This window comes from Mesocricetus auratus, unplaced genomic scaffold (genome assembly GCF_017639785.1).
Source record: "Mesocricetus auratus isolate SY011 unplaced genomic scaffold, BCM_Maur_2.0 Super-Scaffold_100006, whole genome shotgun sequence".
Classification (NCBI taxonomy): domain Eukaryota; kingdom Metazoa; phylum Chordata; class Mammalia; order Rodentia; family Cricetidae; genus Mesocricetus; species Mesocricetus auratus.
This window is the reverse complement of record NW_024429190.1, coordinates 63,132,085-63,142,493: the sequence shown is the minus strand read 5'-3', so window position 1 is coordinate 63,142,493 and position 10,409 is coordinate 63,132,085. Positions and strand designations below refer to the sequence as shown.

Genomic DNA, 10,409 nt, shown 5'->3' with positions numbered 1-10,409 from the left:
CGTGCCTTTGCGCACACCATTTCTTTGCTTGGGGCTTTCTTCTCTTCCCCACTTTCCCGCTCAAAGCTCATTTCCCTTTGGGGAATGCTTTTTAATAACTTTGCCCTTATGTCTTCTGTGGACCCTTCTTGCCATCTCCATGCGTCTGAACTGGCTGTTATCCCACTCTGGATCGGTTTCAATGGAAAGGAGTTGAAGGGTGAGAGATGATGAAAGGGATACTGAAATAGAAGACCTGGATCTAGTCTGTACAAGGAAGGACAAGATGCTTGTTAAATGTGAATTTCACATAAAAATGTTCTTTTAGTATAAGTATAAATATTCAATATTTGGAATAAAAAACTTATGGCACAAGTTTTTGCTTACTTTCAATTGTAACCTGCTTAGGTATTCCGAATCTATTCAGATAATGCCCCATAGAAGATGCATTAGTGTACTTCCTGTTTTCTCTTAGGGTCTCTTTCTGTTCTCATTTATGAAAATATGAAAGATAAAGAACTGACCAGTTTCTCAGAATTGTCCAAAAGACTCCCAAAACATTAAAGGCTATTGCTATTGTACTTGGTTACCCAAGAGAAAGAAGGAAAGTCACTATTGCTGAATACACCTTGCACTTCTGAACTATGGCCCAGAGGCCCCTGAGTTGGAAAGGATCTGAAAGCCTTCTCCCTAAGTACTAGATTTCATAGTACTAAAAGGTACCATGCTAGCTTCTAAGGGAAGGAAACAACCAACAATCCTGCACAACTATGATGGGCATGAACCACAATGACCAGTATGGCACAGTAACTCTAAGGTGCAGTAGTGGTGTGCATATCTTGTTAGTAACCAATAGTTCTAATTGGACCTAAGAACAGCTATGGGAAACCTAGCTAACTGCACAGATCTAGTGAATTCATGCATCTTGGAGGAGATCCTACAATGGCTTATTAAACCAGCATAATCCCGAGCTATATTCTAAATATTTGTCCCCTTATATCCACAGATAAATGTGGTCATAACCAGTCATCAAGGAAACTTCTCTTTGCAATAGGCAGGAGCCATTATAGAAAACCACAACAAATAAAAAGGCAGAGTTATGGAGCCCAGTACCAATGGATACATCAACAAAATCACTCCTGCCCCTAAGGTTCACAGATCATTTGCAAAAGAGGTGGTAGAAAGAGTGTAAAAGCCAGAGCGTCTTTGAGTTTGTTGAGAGACCGTGGCTCCTAGGAATATCAGAATCTACACCCACAAAATGACTGTCTAAGCATGAGCTTAACAAGCCAGCATAACAGACATGCCAGCGTGGGCAGGGGAAATCCCAGGAAGTCTCAACCTTACACACAACTCCAGATAACCAAGGAATGCTGAGGATGGGAGAAACAGTGTTTATTCCCCAGGGAAGAACACACCAATTGGCTGTCTAGTATCAGAAGCCAATTCCTGCAAACATTCATGCAAGCGACATTATACAGACTGAGCAGGTTATATTTATGTGTTTAGGGATATATATATATATATATATATATATATATATATATATATTGAAAACAGAGGCCATGAATTTAAAGGAGGGGATTCCTGGGAGTGTTCAAATGGATGAAATGGAAGGGAGAAATGATGTAATTATATTATAATCTCAAAGATAAAAAAACGTAAAACTGAATTGACCAGTTTAAAATTTTAATTAAAATATAATTGTATTACTTCTATCTTTCCTGTAATCTCTCTAACCCCTCCCATGTCCCCTCCCTATAAGCCTTATCATGGCCTTATTGCTTTACACAGACAGACAGACAGACACACACACACACACACACACACACTTATATAAATACAACCTTCTAAGTCCATTTAATGTGGTTTGTGTGTATGTAGTTTCAGAGTGAACTACTTTGTATTGAATAAGCAGTTAGGAAGCTTATCCTTGGGATTGACTATTCTTCTCTCAGCAGTCATGTTGTATGTCTGTCTATGTTTAGAGGATGGTCCCAGTGAGACAGTCCCTTCTGCACCAGCATGTCCATTGTTATTGTCACTGTTTGGGTCTTGTCTATGCAGCCACATAATTGAGGCATGGGAGTAGCCTTCTTGCCACCCCTAGCAGACACATTCTCACAGTAGATCTCTGCGTCTTCTGGTTCTTACAATTCCTTCCCCTTTTTTTCTGTGATGACTCCTGAGTCCCAGGTGCAGGCACTATGCTGTAGATGAATCCATGTGGCTGGGCACCCCATTAGCAGTTGACCTCATTCATCATTATGTCCCATCGTGCTTTTATGTAATGGGAGTTGACCAGTTTTAAACATCGCTAAAATGTACCCTGTACAGAGCTTGGTGCTGAGAGAAAGGGCGGTGATTGGAAAGAAGACAGTATCTCAGCACTGGAGCCTATCCCAAGAGACGCAAATACACTTCCTTTTTATGCTTACCTCCTCCTGCTAGGATGGAGGAAATTTGATAACAAATCATTTTTCTTGCCTCTGAGGTATTAATAGAGCATGTTGAGTTTCCTTCTAAATCAGTACAATCTTGTTTATCAATCTGAAGAGGAAAAAAACCACAACCACATTATTCACCTTCATCAACTCTACAGAGCATCAGGAAGCCCCCTCGGAAGGCAGCAGGGGTGAGAAATGTCACCAAGTATGGCTCCCCCCACGAGGGAATTACAGAGACCATAACAGATGAATGAAGAGCTGGGCTGCTCCACCACTGCCAGGCCACCTACAAGAGACACTTTATATTTGCCATTTCTGTACAGTTCTCCACACCCAACTCAGGAATTCAGTGTGTACTTCTAGCAGTGCGCGCTGAAACTTAGGTACCATGTGCTTTGATGCAGGATCTGCTTTTATAACACAGGCTCTTATATAAGATACTTTTTAAATGAATATCACTCTTATTTTAATACTTTAAAAATAATGGACCAAGAAGTTGTCAGTCTATGTTTGATATTCTGAATATATTTTGTCTTGTTCTGTTCGGTGGCTCTAGCTGTACCTACTGTGAGGGTTCCTTGCTCCTGTGTAAGTGTCATTCCTGCCTGTGAATCTCCAAACCTCTGTGTTAGGCCTGTTCTCTCTCTTCCTCTTCTCTTTTCTCACAGCAGGAATTGCAGCAAATGGGTTTCCTGAACACAGGGAAAGAGATGAAATTAAAACAGGTAATGAGCACCGCTCTTACTGGATGGTGGAATTTTATTTCACTTGGGAAAATTCCAGATACTCAAAACTTACAATAAGATAAATCAAAACCTAGTTTTGGAAAAAATCAAATGGATATCGCTGAAGGTTAACATTTATCATGAGCCAGTACTGAGCTTAACACAGCTTGAGGTAGAGGGGTAACTTGGGCATTGACCTCTGTTCCTAGTTTGTTGTCTAGGAAAAGCTTTTAGAAGTTGGAACTATTTCACATTTTAATTGGCTCATATGGGCATTTAAAAAAGTGCATTTGGTTAGGGGGAGGCCACTTACTTTTTGGAGACTTATGGTTTCTATTTATATGGATCTACTCAAGAAGTGATGTTGAGTTTCACACTACCTTCAACTTAAACATAAATAAGCTGGGTGAAACTGTATTCACAGAGTGGAACCTAGTGTTGTAAAGGTCCTTCCAGGCACCCTAACTTCCTTCCTTTCTTCCATCTACCATTTCCCTTTCTTCTTCTCTCCCTCCTGCCCTTCCTTCTCTCCCTTCCTCCTTCCCTAATCTCCTCCTTTCCTTCCTTCCCTTCTTCCTCCCTCCCTCCTTCCTTTCTTCCTTCATTATTCCCTTCCTTCCTTTCTTCTATCTTTAGTTTCTTCCATCCTCCCTTTTCCCCTCCCTCCTTCATTCCTTCTTTCCTTCCTTCTCTCCCTCTCTTTCACCTATAATTTTGGGTTGCATCTATATGGCTGAGAAGCTATCCGATTCACTAGTCAAGTTATACTCCTAGTCATATAAACATCTTTGTATAACCTCTCCATTCATTTATTTCACCCTCTTTCTCTTAGGCAAATTTGTTTGGAAAATACTTTAGTTTTAGAGACTAGCCTTTGGGTTTGAAGGCTTGCTTTTCTGCCCACTTTGAGAATTAAAAAAAGTTTTGTGAAACTTCAGCACTGCAGGCATTCAGTGAGTGCTGATTAAGTCAGACAAGGGACAACTGAATTTCCCTGGAGTCAGTGATCCTGAGACTTCATAGGGAGACTAAACTGGCAGTAGGCTAACTTAGACATTGGCTATGCAGCAAATGTAAATTCACATATTCTCTTAGTATAGTTACTGTGATAAATAATACTGTTAAAACTAACTCCCTGAAGTTACATTCTTCAAATACAGAAGAGTTACTGTGGAACGAATTATGTTCCACTAAATTGATAGTTTGAATCCCTAATCCAGACCTTGGTCAGGAGAATGACCACAATGTTTGGCAAACTCTGAAGAAGTGCAAACTACTATGCAAGTTTGTGCCTTGCAACAACAGGAAGGAATAAAGACAGCATCAGCTAATTTCATGCCACTTTGTACTTCTATCTCTGCTTTTGTCCTAGAGGAATGTTGGACGCTTCTGTGGACCCTATGCATATATCATCACACACGTGTGGACTCATCTAAGCTTTGAAATATCCTTTATTTTAATAAGCCCGAGAGAAATTCTGACAGTTATTAAATGTGAACAATTAAAAATCCCATAAATTAAGGTTGTATATTTTCAAGTAGTTTTTTATATTAAATTATACATCATTAATACAGGTCCTTTATTTCTCAACAGCAACACATGTTACAGTTATCTGATGATATAAACCATGTGAATTTATGGGTCTTTGTCTGGGCCAACATGGAACTGCTTTGAACTTCAGCCTCTGCATATGCAAGAGCTCTAAAACACTAAATGAATGCCTCTGTTACAATCTTTTACCAATATGGCAAAGTAATCTTACCACTAAGCAGATGAAGATAATTGGGTATTTGAAAGTGATGGCTTGCTCAGGTGTTAAGGTACCACCACAATAGCCAAAACAGTATGAAGGCTAAAACACAGACTAGATTATAAACTACAGGCCAGGCTTATAAACTATAAAACTGATTCCTTAACTATAGATTATAGCTGTGGTACCACTGGGCTAGCAGCAAACAGTTGATGATTTTATCTTCACCTCTTTAGTATTTATTTCTTTATCTGTAAATTTTTTTTGTTTCCTGAGATGCTCAGGGAAATTTGGGGGCAGATCTTTGGTCTACCTAAAGTCAGGTAGAAAGTCTATGACACTTAGGGTCTCTTTAATTTTCTCATTTGGGTGTGAAATCTGTATGCATATATGTGTGCATACGGTTGATTATGTGCGTGTGCATGTGTGTAAAGGTCAGAGATCAATGCTGGGTGTCCTTCCTCAGGGGCCATCCACCTTGTTTTGAGACAGGGTCTATTACTGGCCTGGAGCTCACTAAGGAGGGTAGGCTGGATGGCAGGCAAGTCCCAGGGAACTACCTGTTTCTGCCTCCCCAGGGCTGTGATTACAAGTAAGTGCCACCATGCCTTGCTCTTTCTGGGTATTGAATTTAGGGCTTCATGCTTGAGTGGAGAATACTTTGTTGACTGAGCTCTTGTCTTAGCCCTTATCTCTTGATTCTTTTGCTCTGAATTTCAGAAAGTTTGCATGCTACATGTTCAGAGTAAATGATACACAGAAGAAAGAATTTCATAATAATAACTGAAAGCTAGTTGTTAGGTGTGTTTTCCTTCCCAAGCCTAGAGTTGCTGTTGTTTTTTAAACCATAACTTGAGATTCATGCCCATTTACTAGTCTCTGGTTTCCTGTGCAAGAGAAAGGTGCAAAAATTTTGTTGGCAGTCTCCCTATTTAGTGACTCTGGAAAAAGACTTAGCCCAAGGAAATCTATTTCCTACGCTTGACAATGCTGGTATCTTGAGGTTTAATTGAAAGGAGATAAGTTGCCAAAGGATGGATGTATTACCCAACTCTGGATTTCAGTTACAGTCTATCATTTGCCTTCTGTATCTATTTTCTTATTTGTCTACGTTCTACCTTCCAGAAAGTGTGGTCTCTCTGAAACATGTTTTGTGAACAGCTGCATTCAATCTTCTAGAAGTTGCACCTTATGTCATTGTGTTAACACTAGGTTATGGTGCGTAGAAACTAACTGAAAATGTGGTGATTTACTGAAACAAAAGCTTAAGTCTTACTTGCAGTGTGGCATGTTATCCATGAATACAGCCTGTCTATCCTGCCTTGCATAGAGGCTCTACTATCTGGGTAGAACTGTGTTTTTTTCCAGATAAGGAAAAAGTAAAATGAGCATGGCCTAACTTCTTTCTTTGTTTTGATTGGAAGTGATGTATATTACCACTGTTGCCTAGGACTAGTCATACCATCACCCCAACTTACTTTCTCTAAAGTAGAATCATATGTCTAGAAGATGAGGACAGACACAGGTGTGCATTCTTCAAGGTTATAGAAGATGAGGTCAGACACAGGTGAGCACTCCTCAAGGTTATAGAGTTCTCCATTGCTCTTGTCATGGAAGTTTTTCATAACTTGGCCCCTGTTTTTTTAAAAATTTTTTTATTATTTATTTTTAAGTTTAAATTTAGATTAGAAACAAGGTTGCTTCACAAGTCAGTTCCAGGCCCCTCTCTGTTTCCCTCCCCTCCTCCCGTGCCCTCCCCCCAACTCCCCCAATATCCCCTCATTTCCCCAAGGAGGGTGAGGCCCTCCATGGGGGTGTGGCCCTCCATGGGGGTGTCCACAGTCTGTCATTTCATCCAGGGCAGGGCCCAGACCCTCCCCCAAGAATTCAGAGCGAGAGTGCATCTCACATTGTTGTATGGGAGTCCAACGTCCATGTGTATACTCTGGATGAATACTAATCTACTGCCCAAGGCTCAATAGATTACCTAGGCCTCCTCTCTGACACCCCCTGTTTTGATGAAAGTCACTTCCTGCCCCTCTCACTATTCATGTCTCTCATTTTAATTCAGTTAACAGTGATCTTATTGTAGCTCCCGGAATGTACTGTGCTGTTTTTATATGTTGTGTTCCTTGCTTTGTAAAACCTTTCTGAACCTGTATTACTCAGTGCAAAATTTCTCCTTCTAGATATGACGCTTTTCCTGACTTTCCCACCCATAGTGTAGATTGTTTAGCTGTTGTCTTGATCTCATAACATTATTAACATCTGCATGATATGATCATGTGCTCTGCACTGAGTCACATTTTTTTTCCTACTGCACTAACAAGAAGTGCCTAGAGGGCAGAGATTATGTTTTTCTTAGCTGTGTATACAGAGTTTGGAACATTTGGCAAACAAATATTTGCTAAATAAATAAATGAATCTACACTGTTTTTGTTAAGTCAAAATGAGTTTGAGAAATTAAAAAGAAATTGATTTAAAAACTAATAGGGAATACCTTATCTTTTCTTTATATGTTTAATGCATATGTACATATGATTATTTGTGCATGTTCATATGTATGAATGTGGATGTGTGTGTGCTATAGTAAACATGTGGAGGTCAGAGGATATCCTTGGGACTTGGGCCTCACATTCTGTCTTGCTTGAGACAGGGTCTTTTCTTTGTTGCTTGGCATTGCTACTGGCAGGCTAGCTAGCTAAAGATTTCTATGGATTCTCTCCCATCTTGCTTTAGGAGCAATAGGATCATAGATATATTCCATAGAGCCCATCATCTCAGAGATTACTATGACACTGCTGGCTCTTTGATTTTAGCTTTCCAGCCCCAGATACTTGCAAAAAATAAATTTTTTGCTTCAAGCCATATATTTTGTGGCACTTTGTATGGCAGCCTTAGGTACCCAATATATCTATAATCTTCGAACTCCCCCATCCCACTCCATAATACATAGAATACAGTTTAGTATTCAAGTCCTGACTTGCCAACCAACATGCATAAAGAAAACTGCTTAGAAGGATTGAATGTTTTCTTTTCAAAGTGGCTATTGTAAATAAGCTGAGAAAATGTTAGCAGAGAGAAGAAACTAGAAATCTTGACCATTTTGCTCATATAAAACACCCTCAGGTATGAAAATGTTGCATTTTCCAAGATATCCCAGGATAAACAGATGCTGAAAAGAATGCAAAAACCTCCTATAAGATTTGCAGAATTAAAGACCTTTGGGGCAATTGAAGGGCCCACTAGGAGAACTAAGTGGTTGAAGTGGTGCTATATTGGACAATTGACACTCAAGTCTCGTGCTTTTATTTTTGTGTGAATTCTTGTGTTACGCAGTCTTAAAAGTTAAAAGTACACTTCCAAGAATCCATTGTACTTGTCTTGAGATTGGCATAACTTCAGGAAAGATTTTGTAGCAAAAGAATAATCATATTCTTGGTGCTGTTTTAGAAAATCCACAGAGACAATGTCAGGAGGCAGCTGCTGTGGGGTCAAGGAGCTGCAGAGGTAGTGACAGCAACTCATACCTAAGGTACAGTTTCTCTACTTAGTCCCTAACTCCAAGACTTCAATCAGTGTCACTAATGCCTAATTCCCTATATTAAACTCCATTGTGCACCTGTTTCTTTTTTAATTAATTTTTATTTAAATTAAAAACAATCTTATTTTACATACCAATCCCAGTTCCCTCTCCCTTCCATCCTCTCATTTCACCGCCAACCCCTCCCCCTGTTTCTTAGAATAGCCTTTGGTGAGAATTTGGATTGGTTATTTGACTTGGTTGAATTTGAAGATAGTAATGTTTTTGGTAACCCTGGAAAACTGGATCTTTATACTCAGTGGCACTCAAGCAGAAGGCTCCCTTCAATGATCTTGATCTTGGTTTCCCCAGAAATAAGTGCTCAGAGAAGGCTAACCTTTGGTAGAGTCTTCTTTTTTTGTGAACAGCAAACTTTTTTTAAAATTAGCAACAAGCTTGCTTCACATGTCAATCTCAGCTCCCTCTCCCTCCCTCCTTCTCCTCCCCCCACCAGCCGAGACTTTTACAATAGGAATGAAAAATACAGCAACTGTGACATGACTATAATCCGTTGAAGGAATTGGTTATTTCCTTCTTAAAATTTTAATCTATGTATCTATCTATGTATCTATGTATCTATCTATGTATCTATGTATCTATCTATCTCTATCTATCTATCTATCTATCTATCTATCTATCTATCTATCTATCTATCTATCTGTATTCAAGCTGGACTATGCAATTCAGCATGAGAATAGGTTTCCAAGAGCCAGCCAAAGCAGCAGGGAGAGACCCAGCTCCCATTGCCAGGAGTCCCACAAATAGACCAAATTACACAACTATTTCATATATGCGGAGGGCCTAGGTCAGTCCCTTGCAGGCTCCCTGATTGTTGGTTCATACTCTGTGAGTTCCCATGAGCCAGTCTAATGGTTACTGTTGGTTTTTCTGTGATATGCTCCCAGCTACAATCCCTCCTCTCTCCTCAGCAGGACTCCCAGAACTAGGCCCAGTGTTTGGTTTGGGTCTCTGAATCTGCCTCCATTAGTCACTGGATAAAGGCTCTCTGATGACAACAAGGGTAGTCACATATCTGACCACAGGGGATGGCCATTTCAGGCTATGCATCCACTACTGCCAGGGGTCTTAGCTGGGGCCATCATTGTAGACTCATAGATGTTTCCCTTGCATCAGGCTTCTTCCTGACCCTGTAAAGCCCCCCTTTACAGTCATCTAACTCAGCACTCTCCTCCTCTACCCACCCTGCAACCCAATTCCTCAAGTTCCCATGACCCCCACAAGTCCACCCAGGAGATCTCTTCTACTTCCCCTTTCCAGAGATCCATGTGTCCTCTCTTGGGCCCTTCTTGTTACCTAGACTCTCTGGATCTGTGGATTATAGCATGTTTATCCTTTACTTTACAGCTAATGCTCACTTATGAGTGACTACATACCATGTTCATCTTTCTTGGTTTGGGTCACCTCACTCAGGATGATCCATTTTTTCTAGTTCCATCCATTTACATGCAAAATTCTTGATATTGTTTTTTAACAGTAGAGTAATACTCCATTGTATAAGTGTACCACATTTTCTTTAAAAAATATGGAATGCTTCATGAACTTATGTGTCATCCTTGCCCTAATCTTCTCTGTATCTTTCCAGTTTTAGTATATGTGTTGACAGAGTGAGCATCTTTATCTCTTCATCTCTTAAAGCCACAGTACTAATAACTGAGATATGAGTTAATAGGTTCTAAATAATATAAGTTGAATTCACAGCCTTACTGGACCTCCTTGGTCAGTTCGAACACTGTTCAAACATGTTCAAATACTAGCTAATTGAGAAAACCTGGATTATTGGAAATGTAGCAACTTACAAATAGTAATTATCTGCTGTTGAGTGCATAGGCCTGCTAACTCTTGTCTTGGTGTTATCAAGGGGTTGGATTAAACACTGCGGTCTTCCTAAACATTCTTTCATTATG

At 39.9% G+C, this 10,409-nt stretch overlaps 1 pseudogene; it reads right to left on the bottom strand.

Moving 5' to 3' along the window:
* Positions 1-10,021: 10,021 nt before the first annotated feature.
* LOC121140995 lies at positions 10,022-10,117 on the bottom strand (annotated as a pseudogene).
* Between the last annotated feature and the right edge of the window lie 292 nt (positions 10,118-10,409).